This window comes from Carassius carassius, chromosome 28, assembly GCF_963082965.1.
Source record: "Carassius carassius chromosome 28, fCarCar2.1, whole genome shotgun sequence".
Classification (NCBI taxonomy): domain Eukaryota; kingdom Metazoa; phylum Chordata; class Actinopteri; order Cypriniformes; family Cyprinidae; genus Carassius; species Carassius carassius.
In genome coordinates, this window is record NC_081782.1 from 18,569,787 (window position 1) to 18,586,504 (window position 16,718).

Sequence of the window (16,718 nt, forward strand, 5' to 3'; positions counted from 1 at the left end):
CCCTGGGAGAGTGTGTGCAGGTTGGCGCCGTGGCTTAGTTGGTTAAAGCTTGTGTCGTAAATAGGACATACTGAATTCAAATCCCAGCACTGTCTTTGCTGGTAATCAAACACCACCTTGGGTTGTGTGGTTTGCTTTGCGCAATCAGGCGGTACAGAACAGAGCGTCAGAGCAGCATGCTATTTTATTTGTCAACCACCCCTCAGCTGCTGCTGAAGAATTCTGACCCAAGTCAACTATACAGCAAGGCGCCGTGGCTTAGCTGGTCAAAGCGCTTGTCTTGTAAACAGGAGATCCTGGGTTTGATTCCCAGCGGTGCCTTTTAACAGGTGGCTCTGCTCTGTGGGTTCTTTCTTGGAAAGGAGGCCCTTACAGATCCTCCACTTTTCCAACCACATACCAATTGCAGAGAGACCCACATATCTTGTCCTTCCCGCTCCCGAAATGCCTGAACTCAATTCAACGGACTGGCACAGGCCAGGATAAAAAAGCTCCACACGTGGCACAATGGATAGCGCATTGGACTTCTAGACTGCCAGATGAGGCCATTCAAAGGTTGTGGGTTCGAGTCCCACCAGAGTCGTTACTTTTGGCATTTTGTCAATGGCGCTTGGCCAACAAACACATATTCTATCTGGCCACCCCTCCAGAGTTATAAAATTCTAAGTCTCACTTTCTTACTGGGTACATGCAAGTTGGTGCTGTGGCTTAGTTGGTTAAAGCTTGTGTCGTAAATAGGATATACTGAATTCAAATCCCAGCACTGTCTTTGCTGGTAATCAAACACCACCTAGGGTTGTGTGGTTTGCTTTGCGCAATCAGGCGGTACAGAGGAGCGTCAGAGCAGCATGCAATTTCATTTGTCAACCACCCCTCAGCTGCTGCCGAAGAATTCTGACCCAAGTCAACAACACAGCAAGGCGCCGTGGCTTAGCTGGTCAAAGCGCTTGTCTTGTAAACAGGAGATCCTGGGTTCGATTCCCAGCGGTGCCTTTTAACAGTTGGCTCTGCTCTGTGGGTTCTTTCTTGGAAAGGAAGCCCTTACAGATCCTCCACTTTTCCAACCACTTACCAATTGCAGAGAGACCCACATATCTTGTCCTTCCTGCTCCACGAAATGCCTGAACTCAATTCAACGGAGTGGCACAAGCCAGGAAAAAAAAGCTCCACACGTAGCGCATTGGACTTCTAGACTGCCAGATGAGGCCATTCAAAGGTTGTGGGTTCGAGTCCAACCAGAGTCGTTACTTTTGGCAGTCTGTTAATGGCGCTTGGCCAACAGACACATATTCTCTCTGGCCACCCCTCCAGAGATATAAAACTCTAACTCTCACTTTCTTACTGGGTACATGCAAGTTGGTGCTGTGGCTTAGTTGGTTAAAGCGCCTGTCTAGTAAACAGGAGATCCTGGGTTCGAATCCCAGCGGTGCCTTTGCTGGTGATCTTGGGCTGTGAGGTTTTGCTCTCTGTAAAAAGGGGTGCAGAGGAGTGCTAGAGCAGCATGCAATTTAATTTGCGAACCACCCCTCAGATGCTGCCGAAGAATGCTGCCCAGAGTCATCTCAGCAATGCAGCATGGCTCAGCTGGTCAAAGAGCTTGCCTTGCAAACACGTGATCATCGGTTTAGGACTGCTGCAAGCCTGGAAGGAGCTACTGCATGTGGCGCAGAGTGTAGTGCATTGGACTATTAGTCTGCGGTTTGACGCGATATGAAGTTTGTGGGTTTGAGTCAAAACAGATTGGTGACTTCTGGCCTTTCGTTTATCATTAAATTGCACGCTTATGCCCTCGGGCAACAGAAAGTTGTGAAAAATCTCATAAGCTGACCAGCCCTTGGACCTTTGTCCTCACCGCTGGATGTTTTGATCAACTTACTCACCCTCCCAGTGCTCTGCTTGGTGCCGTGGCTTAGTTGGTTAAAGCGTCTATCTCGTAAACAGGAGATCCTGGGTTCAAATCCCAGCGGTGCCTTTAGCATCCCTTGTGTGCCTCAAGCATGTGCTTTTATGAGATCGGACTGCAAACAGGGATAGCAAAGGCAGCAGGCAATTCCATTTCCAAATCAGATCCTGATAATGCTGATGCTCTTTTGAACAGGTCAACAGTTGCTGACAGGCTCTGTGGCACAATAGATAGCAAACTGGACTTCTAGACTGCCAGATGAGTCCATTCAAAGGTTAACTAATTGCACTTGGCCAACAAACCCATAGGCTAGCTGGCCACCCAGAATCAGTTGTCAAAAAAACTATTTTAGGCTGTGCAGAGCCTGGCCGTTGGCCTCTTAACTGGATGCTTTAATCCTCTAAGTGCCGCTCACTGGGAGAGTGTGTGCAGGTTGGCGTTGTGGCTTAGTTGGTTAAAGCTTGTGTCGTAAATAGGACATACTGAATTCAAATCCCAGCACTGTCTTTGCTGGTAATCAAACACCACCTAGGGTTGTGTGGTTTGCTTTGCGCAATCAGGCGGTACAGAGGAGCGTCAGAGCAGCATGCAATTTCATTTGCCAACCGCCCCTCAGCTGCTGCCGAAGAATTCTGACCCAAGTCAACAATACAGCAAGGCGCCGTGGCTTAGCTGGTCAAAGTGCTTGTCTTGTAAACAGGAGATCCTGGGTTCGATTCCCAGCAGTGCCTTTTAACAGGTGGCTCTGCTCTGTGGGTTCTTTCTTGGAAAGGAAGCCCTTACAGATCCTCCACTTTTCAAACCACATACCAATTGTAGAGAGACCCACATATCTTGTCCTTCTCGCTCCCCAAATGCCTGAACTCAATTCAACGGACTGCCCCAAGCCAGGAAAAAAAAGCTCCAGACATGGCTCTGTGGCACAATGGAAAGTGCATAGGACTTCTAGACTGCCAGATGAGGCCATTCAAAGGTTTTGGGTTCGAGTCCCAACAGAGTCGTTACTTTTGGCATTCTGTTAATGGCGCTTGGCCAACAAACACATATGCTCTCTGGCCACCCCTCCAGACTTATAAAACTCTAAGTCTCACTTTCTTACTGGGTTCATGCAAGTTGGTGCTGTGGCTTAGTTGGTTAAAGTGCCTGTCTAGTAAACAGGAGATCCAGGGTTCGAATCCCAGCGGTGCCTTTGCTGGTGATCAAGTGCCGCCTGGGGCTGTGAGGTTTTGCTCTCTGTAAAAAGGGGGTGCAGAGGAGTGCTAGAGCAGCATGCAATTTAATTTGCGAACCACCCCTCAGATGCTGCTGAAGAATGCTGCCCAGAGTCATCTCAGCAATGCAGCATGGCTCAGCTGGTCAAAGAGCTTGCCTTGCAAACACGTGATCCTTGGTTTAGGACTGCTGCAAGCCTGGAAGGAGCTACTGCATGTGGCGCAGAGTGTAGCACATTGGACTATTAATCTGCGGTTTGAGGCCATATGAAGTTTGTGGGTTTGAGTCAAAACAGATTGGTGACTTCTGGCCTTTTGTATATCATTAAATTGCACGCTTATGCCCTCGGGCAACAGAAAGTTGTGAAAAATCTCATAAGCTGACCAGCCCGTGGACCTTTGTCCTCACTGCTGGATATTTTGATAAACTTACTCACTATCGGAGTGTTCTGCTTGGTGCCGTGGCTTAGTTGGTTAAAGCGTTTGTCTCGTAAACAGGAGATCCTGGGTTCAAATCCCAGCGATGCCTTTAACATCCCTTGTGTGCCTCAAGCATGTGCTTTTCTGAGATCGGACTGCAAACAGGGATAGCAAAGGCAGCAGGCAATTCCATTTCCAAATCAGATCCTGATAATGCATATGTTCTTTTTAACAGGTCAACAGTTGCTGACAGGCTCTGTGGCACAATAGATAGCAAAGTGGACTTCTAGACTGCCAGATGAGGGCATTCAAAGGTTAACTAATGGCACTTGGCCAACAATCCCAGAGGCAAGCTGGCCACCACAAATCAGTTGTCAAAAAAAACATTTTGGGCTGTGCAGAGCCTGGCCGTTGGCCTCTTATCTGGATGCTTTAATCCTCTAAGTGCCGCTCCCTGGGAGAGTGTGTGCAGGTTGGCGCCTTGGCTTAGTTGGTTAACCCTTTGACACGTACGATCACACCGGTGTGATCAGTCTTGGTTGGTCCCTGGAGCGTACGATCACACCGGTGTGATTAGAACGTTCAGTAAATCACGTGATCAACTGCTAAATTCAATTTCAAACTTTAGCTTTCACTGCTTTCCCGCTTTGACTGGCACTGAGCCAGAGACAGACGTGCTCAGCTACAATTATTATCACAACTGTTCAGTGTATTTTAATGTTTATTTTATGTTTCATTCACTTTAAATTACACTACACAATAACAGAAATACAGGTTGTTATTGCACACTCATATTTATAACAGTAAAAGAACATTTTAAACATGTAATATTAATATTTATTCAAGTCAAACACATACCTTGTAGATAACAGCTGTTTCACACCGCAAGTGTCAGCGACGCGTGAACAGCGGGTATTTTTTCAGACGTGCGTGCATGTTAATCAATGAGTGCATTCACTCCAGGAGCAGCGTGTGAGCGTCAAGCAGGAGCGTCGCGTGAGATGCAGTGAAGCGGGGGTTACAGTCATTTATTCCGGGAAACATGGATGATCTTGCATGTTGTAAATCCAGCAGGCTCTAAGTCCAACTCTCCATCAGCGTTGTAAACAAATAATGGCGGCGCCCATAGCCCGTCACGTGATAACTTACCGATCAACAAACATGATGTTTTTTTTCACCAAGTATTAATACCACATTAGGAGTTAACTTAAATATATTTAACGATGTTAATAACTACAAGTTTGTAAATATTTTGTATAAAAAAATAAAAATATTTTAACTGTCATGGATTGCAGTCTTTTTTCCCGCTGATAACTGATGTAAAGCTGACGTCACCGTTACCTCACAATCGCCTTTGTTGTAATTTAAAGACACAACTTTAATCCAGCTCACCAACATAAGAGAAAATGACAGATAATACATTTAAAAGAAGAAAACTGACAAATGAGGAAATTGAGGACATTTTTTTTAATTCTGATGAGGAGATTTTTGACAGCGAGGCAGAGAGTGACAGTGATGAGGATCTTCCCCCAAATCTTGAAGCTCTGGACAACTTTGAAGATGAAGAGATGACACCAGTTCCTAATGAGGCAGAAGAGATAACTTTAAACTCGTTGTGGAAGGCAACCAACCTTTTTTATCCTCCTGGCCCAGGCAATTTTAACAACCAGCACTGTGGTGTGCAAAATCCACCAGAATCACCCAGTGAGGTAAATTGTTTTAAATTGTTTCTAACGGAAGATGTCATGGGAGAAATTGTGGAGGAAACAAACCGCTATGCCTCTGACTTGCAAGAGAAGGAAATGAAAGGGAAGCTGGTTAAATGGGTTCCAACAAATATCCCTGAAATGTACACATTTTTAGTGTCAGTTCTCTTAATGGGTGTGATCAAAAAACCATCACTTCGTGATTACTGGAGCACAGACCCCATGCTCTTGACCCCATTTTTTGGGTCTTTGTTCTCACAGGATCGCTTCCTTCTGCTCCTCCACTGTCTTCACTTTGCAAACAATGCGACAGCAGTTTCCAATGACCCGCTGAAAAAAATTAGACACATATTCACTGCGCTCACCTCCTCTTTTCGTCGCATTTTTGTGCCATACAGGGATCTGTGTGTGGATGAGTCTCTGATGAAGTGGAAAGGCAGGCTGGCATTTCGTCAGTTCATTCCATCCAAACGGCACAGATTTGGGATCAAGTTTTTTGTTTTGTGTGATGTGCTAACTGGTTATGTGGAGGACATGATCATTTACACCGGATCCTCCACTGACATCCAACATTACCCAGGACTTGGGATTTCTGGGTCCGTTGTGATGACACTCTTAGCACCTTACGTAAGCAAATGTCATGTTCTATATGTTGACAACTGGTACAGTAGTCCCACACTTTTCCAGCACCTCTTGTCACTTGGCACTGGAGCTTGTGGGACTGTGCGCGGAAACAGAAAAGGGATGCCAAAGTTCACCTGCAAGATGAAAAAAGGTGAGGTGGAATTCGAAGAGAATGGGTCACAGTTGGCAGTAAAATGGCATGACAAGAGGGATGTTCATGTCCTTACCACAGTCCATCCAACTGGTATGGCAGCCACAGGCAAGCTGGATCACCTCACTGGGCAACCAATGATGAAGCCAGTCTGTGTGCTGGAGTACAACAAAAAGATGGGTGCAGTGGACAAAGCTGATATGATGACTGGTTTTCATGAATGCACCAGAAAGTCTACCAAGTGGTACAAGAAAGTATTTTTTCATGTACTCGACACGGTTTTACTCAACAGCCACATCGTCTACCGGCAAATTACTGGTGAGAAATGGATACAAATAAATATAAACAAGATAAAAAGTGCTAACATTTTTAATTAATGTAATTTAAAGTGTTAACAAATTCACAATAATAAACAGACCACACGGTCACATACTATTATTTTCTCCTCACTTCCTATTGATGTGCTCTACTATGAGTAGGAAAGGAAATCACCTCCTTACAATTCAGGACCAACCTGATGAGAGGGCTGCTGGAGGAGTACAGCACATTGCGAGGTCCAACCAAAGGCGGGCGTCCTGCCTTGGACACTCCTCTGCGCCTTACAGCCAGGCATTTCCCATCTGAAATCCCTCAGACCACTTCCCAGGGCAGCAAGACCAGGCGGCACTGCAAGGTCTGCCTCTGCAGCACACGCAAGGGCAAGCAGAGGCGCCTCACCAAGCACATGTGTGTGCCATGCAACACTCCCTTGTGTGCTGTCCCGTGTTTTGAGGAGTACCACACACTGAAGCATTATTAAGCCTGTAAAAAGTCCGAGTATATTAATTCATGATGATACATTGTTAATTATTATTTATTGTAATCATATTATTGTGTATAATAGTTTGCTTTAAACAAAACCATTTATTAAAAGTCAGTATATTTATAGTTTTTTGTTTAATATTTATTGTACATATATTTGTTTTTATATTTGTTTACAAAGCTGATATGATGACTGGTTTTCATGAAGCATTATTAAGCCTGTAAAAAGTCAGAGTAGCCTATATTAATGAATTTATGATGATACTTTATAATTTATTGTAATTATATTATTAAATATAAAAGGTACCAGTATGTATAATATAGTTTGTTTTAAACAAAAACATTTACCAAAAGTCAGAGTATATTTACAGATTTTGTGTTTGTTTATGATACTATTTTAATTGTTAGTCATTGTAAATATATTTGTTTTCTGTTTTGTAATAGTAATAATAAACGTTTTTGTATAATAGTTTGTATTAAACATTTACCTTACATTTTAATAAAACATACATGAAGCCCAAAACATACATTCTTTTTGGGCTATATGCACAGCTGCACTACTTCCTGAACTTCAGCCAGCTCCTTTGTTTCCGGTCTGTCATTATTGGACAAACTGATTAATCCAGGTTTGTCGGATTATTGTTGCTGTGATTCCTTAGGTCAGGCACACCTGGATTAATCAGTTTGTCCAATAATGGCAGACAGAAAACAAAGGAGCTAGCTGAAGTTCAGGAAGTAGTGCAGCTGTGCATATGCTATACATATCTCTCACTACATGGTATGAAATCTACATGGTATGACATCATCAAATTATATTTCCCTATACAAACATTTGAGCAAGCTGATAAGTGAGGTGTCACCTTTATTTATATAGCGCTTTAAACAACAACAACAAAAAAATGTGTGTGAACATATATTAATATAATAATTGTATAGACTATATGGTCACACTTCACTTATTAGCTTACTCAAATGTTTTGTAGGCTAGGAAAATATCATTTAACAATGTCATGCCATGTAGCTTTACTCTGCTTTAACATGGCATCTTTTGATTTGCTTTGCAATTGAGAGATATAAAACTCGGTGAGCAATATACTAAAACAAACAAAAAAAAATGATTTAACGTCAAATATGTGCTTTGTTATATTCACGTTATGTATAACGTATCAATTCAACTGAACCCTGACTTTACCCCCTGAATGCACGGATTATGGAACATTTTTGCAATAACTTATGCAAAATAGACAAACAAATCGTGATGACGTGAACGACCACATTTTTGAGCAGTCCGTTTTACAAGATAATTTTTATGACATAAAATCTTTATTCATATTTATTGCATGCTTGTAAATAATTCTAGATGCTTCAGAATAAAATTAACAACTAAATACTAATACTCACCGATTGTCACGCGGCATTTCTGGGGGAGATGCACCGATTGTCACGCGGCTGTTCTGGGGGAGATGCACCGATTGTCACGCGGCGTTTCTGGGGGAGATGCACCGATTGTCACGCGGCGTTTCTGGGGGAGATGCAACAATTGTCACGCGGCGTTTCTGGGGGAGATGCAAAGTACCATGTGCAAGCGAAGTTCACAGCAGTGGAGGGAGGGGGGGGGGCAGCAAACAGAACCATTTCAACCATAGTCGGTACACGCTAACAAATTATTTGAGAGGTTTTGAATAAAAAAATTAAATAAAGCGAAATATTCAAGCTAACGTTACTCACCTGCAGACGGTTATCCATTGTGTGCGCGCCATTTTGACTGAAATGTCACATGACAAGGTTCATGCGTCTCCATGGAAATTAGAACGCGACTGATAGCAAAATAACGGTCGCAGAAAAAAACTCACGCCAGACTGCTGGTCTGACTATTTTAGAACTTACGTGCGAAAAGGTTAAAGCTTGTGTCGTAAATAGGAAATACTGAATTTAAATCCCAGCACTGTCTTTGCTGGTAATCAAACACCACCTTGGGTTGTGTGGATTTGCTTTGCGCAATCAGGCGGTACAGAGGAGCGTCAGAGCAGCATGCGATTTCATTTGTTAACCAACCCTCAGCTGCTGCCGAAGAATTCTGACCCAAGTCAACAATGCAGCAAGGCGCCGTGGCTTAGCTGGTCAAAGCGCTTGCCTTGTAAACAGGAGATCCTGGGTTCGATTCCCAGCAGTGCCTTTTAACAGGTGGCTCTGCTCTGTGGGTTCTTTCTTGGAAAGGAAGCCCTTACAGATCCTCCACTTTTCCAACCACATACCAATTGCAGAGAGACCCACATATCTTGTCCTTCCCGCTCCCCAAATGCCTGAACTCAATTCAACGGAATGGCACAAGCCAGGAAAAAAAAGCTCCACACGTGGCTCTGTGACGCAATGGATAGCGCATTGGACTTCTAGACTGCAAGATGAGGCCATTCAAAGGTTGTGGGTTCGAGTCCCACCAGAGTCGTTACTTTTGGCATTCTGTTAATGGCGCTTGACAAACAAACACATATGCTCTCTGGCCACCCCTCCAGTTATAAAACTCTAAGTCTCACTTTCTTACTGGGTACACGCAAGTTGGTGCTGTGGCTTAGTTGGTTAAAGCGCCTGTCTAGTAAACAGGAGATCCTGGGTTTGAATGCCAGCGGTGCCTTTGCTGGTGATCAAGTGCCGCCTTGGGCTGTGAGGTTTTGCTCTCTGTAAAAAGGGGGTGCAGAGGAGTGCTAGAGCAGCATGCAATTTAATTTGTGAACCACCCTTCAGATGCTGCCGAAGAATGCTGCCCAGAGTCATCTCAACAATGCAGCATGGCTCAACTGGTCAAAGAGCTTGCCTTGCAAACAAGTGATCCTTGGTTTAGGACTGCTGCAAGCCTGGAAGGAGCTACTGCATGTGGCGCAGAGTGTAGTGCATTGGACTATTAGTCTGCGGTTTGAGGCAATATTAAATTTGTGGGTTTGAGTCAAAACAGATTGGTGACTTCTGGCCTTTCGTTTATCATTAAATTGCACGCTTATGCACTCGGGCAACAGAAAGTTGTGAAAAATCTCATAAGCTGACCAGCCCTTGGACCTTTGTCCTCACCGCTGGATGTTTTGATCAACTTACTCACCCTCCAAGTGCTCTGCTTGGTGCCGTGGCTTAGTTGGTTAAAGCGACTGTCTCGTAAACAGGAGATCCTGGGTTCAAATCCCAGCGGTGACTTTAGCATCCCTTGTGTGCCTCAAGCATGTGCTTTTCTGAGATCGGACTGCAAACAGGGATAGCAAAGGCAGCAGGCAATTCCATTTCCAAGTCAGATCCTGATAATGCTGATGCTCTTTTGAACAGGTCAACAGTTGCTGACAGGCTCTGTGGCACAATAGATAGCAAACTGGACTTCTAGACTGCCAGATGAGTCCATTCAAAGGTTAACTAATGGCACTTGGCCAACAAACCCATAGGCTAGCTGGCCACCCCGAATCAGTTGTCAAAAAAACTATTTTAGGCTGTGCAGAGCCTGGCCGTTGGCCTCTTATCTGGATGCTTTAATCCTCTAAGTGCCACTCCCTGGGAGAGTGTGTGCAGGTTGGCGCTGTGGCTTGGTTGGTTAAAGCTTGTGTCGTAAATAGGACATACTGAATTCAAATCCCAGCACTGTCTTTGCTGGTAATCAAACACCACCTAGGGTTGTATGGTTTGCTTTGCGCAATCAGGCGGTACAGAGGAGCGTCAGAGCAGCATGCGATTTCATTTGTCAACCACCCCTCAGCTGCTGCCGAAGAATTCTGACCCAAGTCAACAACACAGCAAGGCGCCGTGGCTTAGCTGGTCAAAGCGCTTGTCTTGTAAACAGGAGATCCTGGGTTCGATTCCCAGCGGTGCCTTTTAACAGGTGGCTCTGCTCTGTGGGTTCTTTCTTGGAAAGGAAGCCCTTACAGATCCTCCACTTTTCCAACCACATACCAATTGCAGAGAGACCCACATATCTTGTCCTTCCCGCTCCCGAAATGCCTGAACTTAATTCAACAGACTGGCCCACGCCAGGAAAAAACAGCTCCACATGTGGCGCAATGGATAACGCATTGGACTCCTAGACTGCCAGATGAGGCCATTCAAAGGTTGTGGGTTCGAGTCCCACCAGAGTCGTTACTTTTGGCATTCTGTTAATGGCGCTTGGCCAACAAACACATATTCTCTCTTGCCACCCCTCCAGAGTTATAAAACTCTAAGTCTCACTTTCTTACTGGGTACATGCAAGTTGGTGCTGTGGCTTAGTTGGTTAAAGCGCCTGTCTAGTAAACAGGAGATCCTGGGTTCGAATCCCAGTGGTGCCTTTGCTGGTGATCAAGTGCTGCCTTGGGCTGTGAGGTTTTGCTCTCTGTAAAAAGGTGGTGCAGAGGAGTGCTAGAGCAGCATGCAATTTAATTAGCGAACCACCCCTCAGATGCTGCCCAGAGTCATCTCAGCAATGCAGCATGGCTCAGCTGGTCAAAGAGCTTGCCTTGCAAACACGTGATCCTTGGTTTAGGACTGCTGCAAACCTGGAAGGAGCTACTGCATGTGGCGCAGAGTGTAGTGCATTGGACTATTAGTCTGCGGTTTGACGCCATATGAAGTTTGTGGGTTTGAGTCAAAACAGATTGGTGACTTCTGGCCTTTTGTTTATCATTAAATTGCACGCTTATGCCCTCGGGCAACAGAAAGTTGTGAAAAATCTCATAAGCTGACCAGCCCGTGGACCTTTGTCCTCACTGCTGGATATTTTGATAAACTTACTCACCATCTGAGTGCTCTGCTTGGTGCTGTGGCTTAGTTGGTTAAAGTGTCTGTTTCGTAAACGGGTGATCCTGGATTCAAATCCCAGCGGTGCCTTCAGTATCCCTTGTGTGCCTCAAGCATGTGCTTTTCTGAGATCGGACTGCAAACAGGGATAGCAAAGGCAGCAGGCAATTCCATTTCCAAATCAGATCCTGATAATGCTGAGGCTCTTTTGAACAGGTCAACAGTTGCTGACAGGCTCTGTGGCACAATAGATAGCAAACTGGACTTCTAGACTGCCAGATGAGGGCATTCACAGGTTAACTAATGGCACTTGGCCAACAATTCCAGAGGCTAGCTGGCCACCCCAAATCAGTTGTCAAAAAAAAACATCTTGGGCTGTGCAGAGCCTGGCCGTTGGCCTCTTATCTGGATGCTTTAATCCTCTAAGTGCCGCTCCCTGGGTGAGTGTGTGCAGGTTGGCGCCGTGGCTTAGTTGGTTAAAGCTTGTGTCGTAAATAGGACATACTGAATTCAAATCCCAGCACTGTCTTTGCTGGTAATCAAACACCACCTTGGGTTGTGTGGTTTTGCTTTGCGCAATCAGGTGGTACAGAGGAGTTTCAGAGCAGCATGCGATTTCATTTGTCAACCACCCCTCAGCTGCTGCCTAAGAATTCTGACTTAAGTCAACAAAGCAAGCAAGGCGCCGTGGCTTAGCTGGTCAAAGCGCTTTTCTTGTAAACAGGAGATCCTGGGTTCGATTCCCAGCAGTGCCTTTTAACAGATGGCTCTGCTCTGTGGATTCTTTCTTGGAAAGGAAGCCCTTACAGATCCTCCACTTTTCCAACCACATACCAATTGCAGAGAGACCCACATATCTTGTCCTTCCCGCTCCCCAAATGCCTGAACTCAATTCAACGGACTGGGACAAGCCAGGAAAAAAAAGCTCCACACATGGCTCTGTGGTGCAATGGATAGCGCATTGGACTTCTAGACTGCCAGATGAGGCCATTCAAAGGTTGTGGGTTCGAGTCCTACCAGAGTCGTTACTTTTGGCATTCTATTAATGGCGCTTGACAAACAAACACATATGCTCTCTGGCCACCCCTCCATTTATAAAACTCTAAGTCTCACTTTCTTACTGGGTACATGCAAGTTGGTGCTGTGGCTTAGTTGGTTAAAGCGCCTGTCTAGTAAACAGAAGATCCTGGGTTTGAATGCCAGCGGTGCCTTTGCTGGTGATCAAGTGCCGCCTTGTGCTGTGAGGTTTTGCTCTCTGTAAAAAGGGGGTGCAGAGGAGTGCTAGAGCAGCATGCAATTTAATTTGTGAACCACCCCTCAGATGCTGCCGAAGAATGCTGCCCAGAGTCATCTCAACAATGCAGCATGGCTCAACTGGTCAAAGAGCTTGCCTTGCAAACAAGTGATCCTTGGTTTAGGACTGCTGCAAGCCTGGAAGGAGCTACTGCATGTGGCGCATAGTGTAGTGCATTGGACTATTAGTCTGCGGTTTGAGGCAATATTAAATTTGTGGGTTTGAGTCAAAACAGATTGGTGACTTCTGGCCTTTCGTTTATCATTAAATTGCACTCTTATGCCCTCGGGCAACAGAAAGTTGTGAAAAATCTCATAAGCTGACCAGCCCTTGGACTTTTGTCCTCACCGCTGGATGTTTTGATCAACTTACTCACCCTCCCAGTGCTCTGCTTGGTGCCGTGGCTTAGTTGGTTAAAGCGTCTGTCTCGTTAACAGGAGATCCTGGGTTCAAATCCCAGCGGTGCCTTTAGCATCCCTCGTGTCTGCCTCAAGCATGTGCTTTTCTGAGATCGCACTGCAAACAGGGATAGCAAAGGCAGCAGGCAATTCCATTTCCAAATCAGATCCTGATAATGCTGATGCTCTTTTGAACATGTCAACAGTTGCTGACAGGCTCTGTGGCACAATAGATAGCAAACTGGACTTCTAGACTGCCAGATGAGGGCATTCAAAGGTTAACTAATGGCACTTGGCCAACAATCCCAGAGGCTAGCTGGCCACCCCAAATCAGTTGTCAAAAAAAAACATTTTGGGCTGTGCAAAGCCTGGCCGTTGGCCTCTTATCTGGATGCTTTAATCCTCTAAGTGCGGCTCCCTGGGAGAGTGTGTGCAGGTTGGTGCCGTGGCTTAGTTTGTTAAAGCTTGTGTTGTAAATAGGACATACTGAATTCAAATCCCAGCATTGTCTTTGCTGGTAATCAAACACCACCTTGGGTTGTGTGGTTTTGCTTTGCGCAATCAGGCGGTACAGAGGAGCGTCAGAGCAGCATGCGATTTCATTTGTCAACCACCCCTCAGCTGCTGCCGAAGAATTCTGACCCAAGTCAACAATACAGCAAGGCACCGTGGCTTAGCTGGTCAAAGCGCTTGCCTTGTAAACAGGAGATCCTGGGTTCAATTCGCAGCGGTGCCTTTTAACAGGTGGCTCTGTTCTTTCTTGGAAAGGAAGCCCTTACAGATCCTCCACTTTTCCAACCACATACCAATTGCAGAGAGACCCATATATCTTGTCCTTCCCGCTCCCCAAATGCCTGAACTCAATTCAACGGACTGGCACAAGCCAGGAAAAAAAAGCTCCACACATGGCTCTGTGGCGCAATGGATAGCGCATTGGACTTCTAGACTGCCAGATGAGGCCATTCAAAGGTTGTGGGTTCGAGTCCCACCAGAGTCATTACTTTTGCCATTCTGTTAATGGCGCTTGGCCAACAAACATATATGCTCTCTGGCCACCCCTCCAGAGTTATAAAACAAGTTACATGCAAGTTGGTGCTGTGGCTTAGTTGGTTAAAGCGCCTGTCTAGTAACCAGGAGATCCTGGGTTCGAATGCCAGCGGTCCCTTTGCTGGTGATCAAGTGCTGCCTTGGGCTGTGAGATTTTGCTCTCTGTAAAAAGGGGGTGCAGAGGAGTGCTAGAGCAGCATGCAATTTAATTTGCGAACCACCCCTCAGATGCTGCCGAAGAATGCTGCCCAGAGTCATCTCAGCAATGCAGCATGGCTCAGCTGGTCAAAGAGCTTGCCTTGCAAACACGTGATCCTTGGTTTAGGACTGCTGCAAGCCTGGAAGGAGCTACTGCATGTGGCGCAGAGTGTAGCGCATTGGACTATTAATCTGCAGTTTGAGGCCATATGAAGTTTGTGGGTTTGAGTCAAAACAGATTGGTGACTTCTTGCCTTTCGTTTATCATTAAATTGCACGCATATGCCCTCGGGCAACAGAAAGTTGTGAAAAATCTCATAAGCTGACCAGCCCGTGGACCTTTGTCCTCACTGCTGGATATTTTGATAAAATTACTCACTATCGGAGTGCTCGGCTTGGTGCCGTGGCTTAGTTGGTTAAAGCGTCTGTCTCGTAAACAGGAGATCCTGGGTTCAAATCCCAGCGGTGCCTTTAGCATCCCTTGTGTGCCTCAAGCATGTGCTTTTCTGAGATCGGACTGCAAAAAGGAATAGCAAAGGCAGCAGGCAATTCCATTTCCAAATAAGATCCTGATAATGCATATGCTCTTTTGAACAGGTCAACAGTTGCTGACAGGCTCTGTGGCACAATAGATAGCAAACTGGACTTCTAGACTGCCAGATGAGTCCATTCAAATGTTAACTAATGGCACTTGGCCAACAAACCCATAGGCTAGCTGGCCACCCTGAATCAGTTGTCAAAAAAACTATTTTAGGCTGTGCAGAGCCTGGCCGTTGGCCTCTTATCTGGATGCTTTAATCCTCTAAGTGCCGCTCCCTGGGAGAGTGTGTGCAGGTTGGCGCCGTGGCTTAGTTGGATAAAGCTTGTGCCGTAAATAGGACATACTGAATTTAAATCCTAGCACTGTCTTTGCTGGTAATCAAGCACCACCTTGGGTTGTGTGGTTTTGCTTTGCGCAATCAGGCGGTACAGAGGAGCGTCAGAGCAGCATGCGATTTCATTTGTCAACCACCCCTCAGCTGCTGCCGAAGAATTCTGACCCAAGTCAACAATACAGCAAGGCGCCGTGGCTCAGCTGGTCAAAGCGCTTGTCTTGTAAACAGGAGATCCTGGGTTCGATTCCCAGCGGTCCCTTTTAACAGGTGGCTCTGCTCTGTGGGTTCTTTCTTGGAAAGGAAGCCCTTACAGATCCTCCACCTTTCCAACCACATACCAATTGCAGAGAGACCCACATATCTTGTCCTTCCTGCTCCCCAAATGCCTGAACTCAATTCAACGGACTGGCACAAGCCAGGAAAAAAAAGCTCCACACGTGGCTCTGTGGCGCAATGGATAGCGCATTGGACTTCTAGACTGCCAGATAAGGCCATTCAAAGGTTGTGGGTTCGAGTCCCACCAGAGTCATCACTTTTGGCATTCTGTTAATGGCGCTTGGCCAACAAACACATATTCCCTCTGGCCACCCCTCCAGAGTTATAAAACTCTAAGTCTCACTTTCTTACTGAGTACATGCAAGTTGGTGCTGTGGCTTAGTTGTTTAAAGCGCCTGTCTAGTAAACAGGAGATCCTGGGTTTGAATCCCAGCGGTGCCTTTGCTGGTGATCAAGTGCCGCCTTGGGCTGTGAGGTTTTGCTCTGTGTAAAAAGCGGGTGCAGAGGAGTGCTAGAGCAGCATGCAATTTAATTTGCGAACCACCTCTCTGATGCTGCCGAAGAATGCTGCCCAGAGTCATCTCAGCAATGCAGCATGGCTCAGCTGGTCAAAGAGCTTGCCTTGCAAACACGTGATCCTGTGTTTAGGACTGCTGCAAGCCTGGAAGGAGCTACTGCATGTGGCGCAGAGTGTAGTGCATTAAACTATTAGTCTGCGCTTTGACGCCATATGAAGTTTGTTGGTTTGAGTCAAAACAGATTGGTGACTTCTGGCCTTTCGTTTATCATTAAATTGCACGCTTATGCCCTTGGGCAACAGAAAGTTGTGAAAAATCTCATAAGTTGACCAGCCCGTGGACCTTTGTACTCACTGCTGGATATTTTGATAAACTTACTTACCATCTGTGTGTTCCGCTTGGTGCCGTGGCTTAGTTGGTTAAAGCGTCTGTCTCGTAAACAGGAGATCCTGGGTTCAAATCCCTGCGGTGCCTTTAGCATCCCTTGTGTGCCTCAAGCATGTGCTTTTCTGAGATCGGACTGCAAACAGGGATAGCAAAGGCAGCAGGCAAT

At 45.8% G+C, this 16,718-nt stretch overlaps 24 non-coding genes across 24 annotated transcripts; all 24 read left to right on the forward strand.

Moving 5' to 3' along the window:
- Window positions 1-247: 247 nt before the first annotated feature.
- Window positions 248-321, forward strand: trnat-ugu (transfer RNA threonine (anticodon UGU)). The gene has a single exon. It is a non-coding gene; the product is annotated as a tRNA-Thr (tRNA).
- A 598-nt stretch (window positions 322-919) lies between these two features.
- trnat-ugu (transfer RNA threonine (anticodon UGU)) lies at window positions 920-993 on the forward strand. The gene has a single exon. It is a non-coding gene; the product is annotated as a tRNA-Thr (tRNA).
- Window positions 994-1,358: 365 nt separating this feature from the next.
- On the forward strand, window positions 1,359-1,432 carry trnat-agu (transfer RNA threonine (anticodon AGU)). The gene has a single exon. It is a non-coding gene; the product is annotated as a tRNA-Thr (tRNA).
- Window positions 1,433-1,898: 466 nt separating this feature from the next.
- Window positions 1,899-1,972, forward strand: trnat-cgu (transfer RNA threonine (anticodon CGU)). Its single transcript has one exon. It is a non-coding gene; the product is annotated as a tRNA-Thr (tRNA).
- Window positions 1,973-2,560: 588 nt separating this feature from the next.
- On the forward strand, window positions 2,561-2,634 carry trnat-ugu (transfer RNA threonine (anticodon UGU)). The gene has a single exon. It is a non-coding gene; the product is annotated as a tRNA-Thr (tRNA).
- Window positions 2,635-3,018: 384 nt separating this feature from the next.
- On the forward strand, window positions 3,019-3,092 carry trnat-agu (transfer RNA threonine (anticodon AGU)). Its single transcript has one exon. It is a non-coding gene; the product is annotated as a tRNA-Thr (tRNA).
- A 477-nt stretch (window positions 3,093-3,569) lies between these two features.
- Window positions 3,570-3,643, forward strand: trnat-cgu (transfer RNA threonine (anticodon CGU)). Its single transcript has one exon. It is a non-coding gene; the product is annotated as a tRNA-Thr (tRNA).
- Window positions 3,644-8,918: 5,275 nt separating this feature from the next.
- trnat-ugu (transfer RNA threonine (anticodon UGU)) lies at window positions 8,919-8,992 on the forward strand. The gene has a single exon. It is a non-coding gene; the product is annotated as a tRNA-Thr (tRNA).
- Window positions 8,993-9,172: 180 nt separating this feature from the next.
- Window positions 9,173-9,262, forward strand: trnar-ucu (transfer RNA arginine (anticodon UCU)). Its single transcript is given in 2 exon segments — window positions 9,173-9,209; window positions 9,227-9,262. It is a non-coding gene; the product is annotated as a tRNA-Arg (tRNA).
- A 112-nt stretch (window positions 9,263-9,374) lies between these two features.
- On the forward strand, window positions 9,375-9,448 carry trnat-agu (transfer RNA threonine (anticodon AGU)). The gene has a single exon. It is a non-coding gene; the product is annotated as a tRNA-Thr (tRNA).
- A 477-nt stretch (window positions 9,449-9,925) lies between these two features.
- On the forward strand, window positions 9,926-9,999 carry trnat-cgu (transfer RNA threonine (anticodon CGU)). Its single transcript has one exon. It is a non-coding gene; the product is annotated as a tRNA-Thr (tRNA).
- A 588-nt stretch (window positions 10,000-10,587) lies between these two features.
- Window positions 10,588-10,661, forward strand: trnat-ugu (transfer RNA threonine (anticodon UGU)). The gene has a single exon. It is a non-coding gene; the product is annotated as a tRNA-Thr (tRNA).
- Window positions 10,662-11,037: 376 nt separating this feature from the next.
- trnat-agu (transfer RNA threonine (anticodon AGU)) lies at window positions 11,038-11,111 on the forward strand. The gene has a single exon. It is a non-coding gene; the product is annotated as a tRNA-Thr (tRNA).
- A 1,129-nt stretch (window positions 11,112-12,240) lies between these two features.
- On the forward strand, window positions 12,241-12,314 carry trnat-ugu (transfer RNA threonine (anticodon UGU)). Its single transcript has one exon. It is a non-coding gene; the product is annotated as a tRNA-Thr (tRNA).
- Window positions 12,315-12,494: 180 nt separating this feature from the next.
- Window positions 12,495-12,584, forward strand: trnar-ucu (transfer RNA arginine (anticodon UCU)). Its single transcript is given in 2 exon segments — window positions 12,495-12,531; window positions 12,549-12,584. It is a non-coding gene; the product is annotated as a tRNA-Arg (tRNA).
- Window positions 12,585-12,696: 112 nt separating this feature from the next.
- Window positions 12,697-12,770, forward strand: trnat-agu (transfer RNA threonine (anticodon AGU)). Its single transcript has one exon. It is a non-coding gene; the product is annotated as a tRNA-Thr (tRNA).
- A 477-nt stretch (window positions 12,771-13,247) lies between these two features.
- Window positions 13,248-13,321, forward strand: trnat-cgu (transfer RNA threonine (anticodon CGU)). Its single transcript has one exon. It is a non-coding gene; the product is annotated as a tRNA-Thr (tRNA).
- Window positions 13,322-13,913: 592 nt separating this feature from the next.
- Window positions 13,914-13,987, forward strand: trnat-ugu (transfer RNA threonine (anticodon UGU)). The gene has a single exon. It is a non-coding gene; the product is annotated as a tRNA-Thr (tRNA).
- A 171-nt stretch (window positions 13,988-14,158) lies between these two features.
- Window positions 14,159-14,248, forward strand: trnar-ucu (transfer RNA arginine (anticodon UCU)). The gene is given in 2 exon segments: window positions 14,159-14,195; window positions 14,213-14,248. It is a non-coding gene; the product is annotated as a tRNA-Arg (tRNA).
- A 645-nt stretch (window positions 14,249-14,893) lies between these two features.
- Window positions 14,894-14,967, forward strand: trnat-cgu (transfer RNA threonine (anticodon CGU)). Its single transcript has one exon. It is a non-coding gene; the product is annotated as a tRNA-Thr (tRNA).
- A 589-nt stretch (window positions 14,968-15,556) lies between these two features.
- Window positions 15,557-15,630, forward strand: trnat-ugu (transfer RNA threonine (anticodon UGU)). Its single transcript has one exon. It is a non-coding gene; the product is annotated as a tRNA-Thr (tRNA).
- Window positions 15,631-15,810: 180 nt separating this feature from the next.
- Window positions 15,811-15,900, forward strand: trnar-ucu (transfer RNA arginine (anticodon UCU)). The gene is given in 2 exon segments: window positions 15,811-15,847; window positions 15,865-15,900. It is a non-coding gene; the product is annotated as a tRNA-Arg (tRNA).
- A 114-nt stretch (window positions 15,901-16,014) lies between these two features.
- Window positions 16,015-16,088, forward strand: trnat-agu (transfer RNA threonine (anticodon AGU)). Its single transcript has one exon. It is a non-coding gene; the product is annotated as a tRNA-Thr (tRNA).
- A 477-nt stretch (window positions 16,089-16,565) lies between these two features.
- Window positions 16,566-16,639, forward strand: trnat-cgu (transfer RNA threonine (anticodon CGU)). The gene has a single exon. It is a non-coding gene; the product is annotated as a tRNA-Thr (tRNA).
- Window positions 16,640-16,718: the final 79 nt, after the last annotated feature.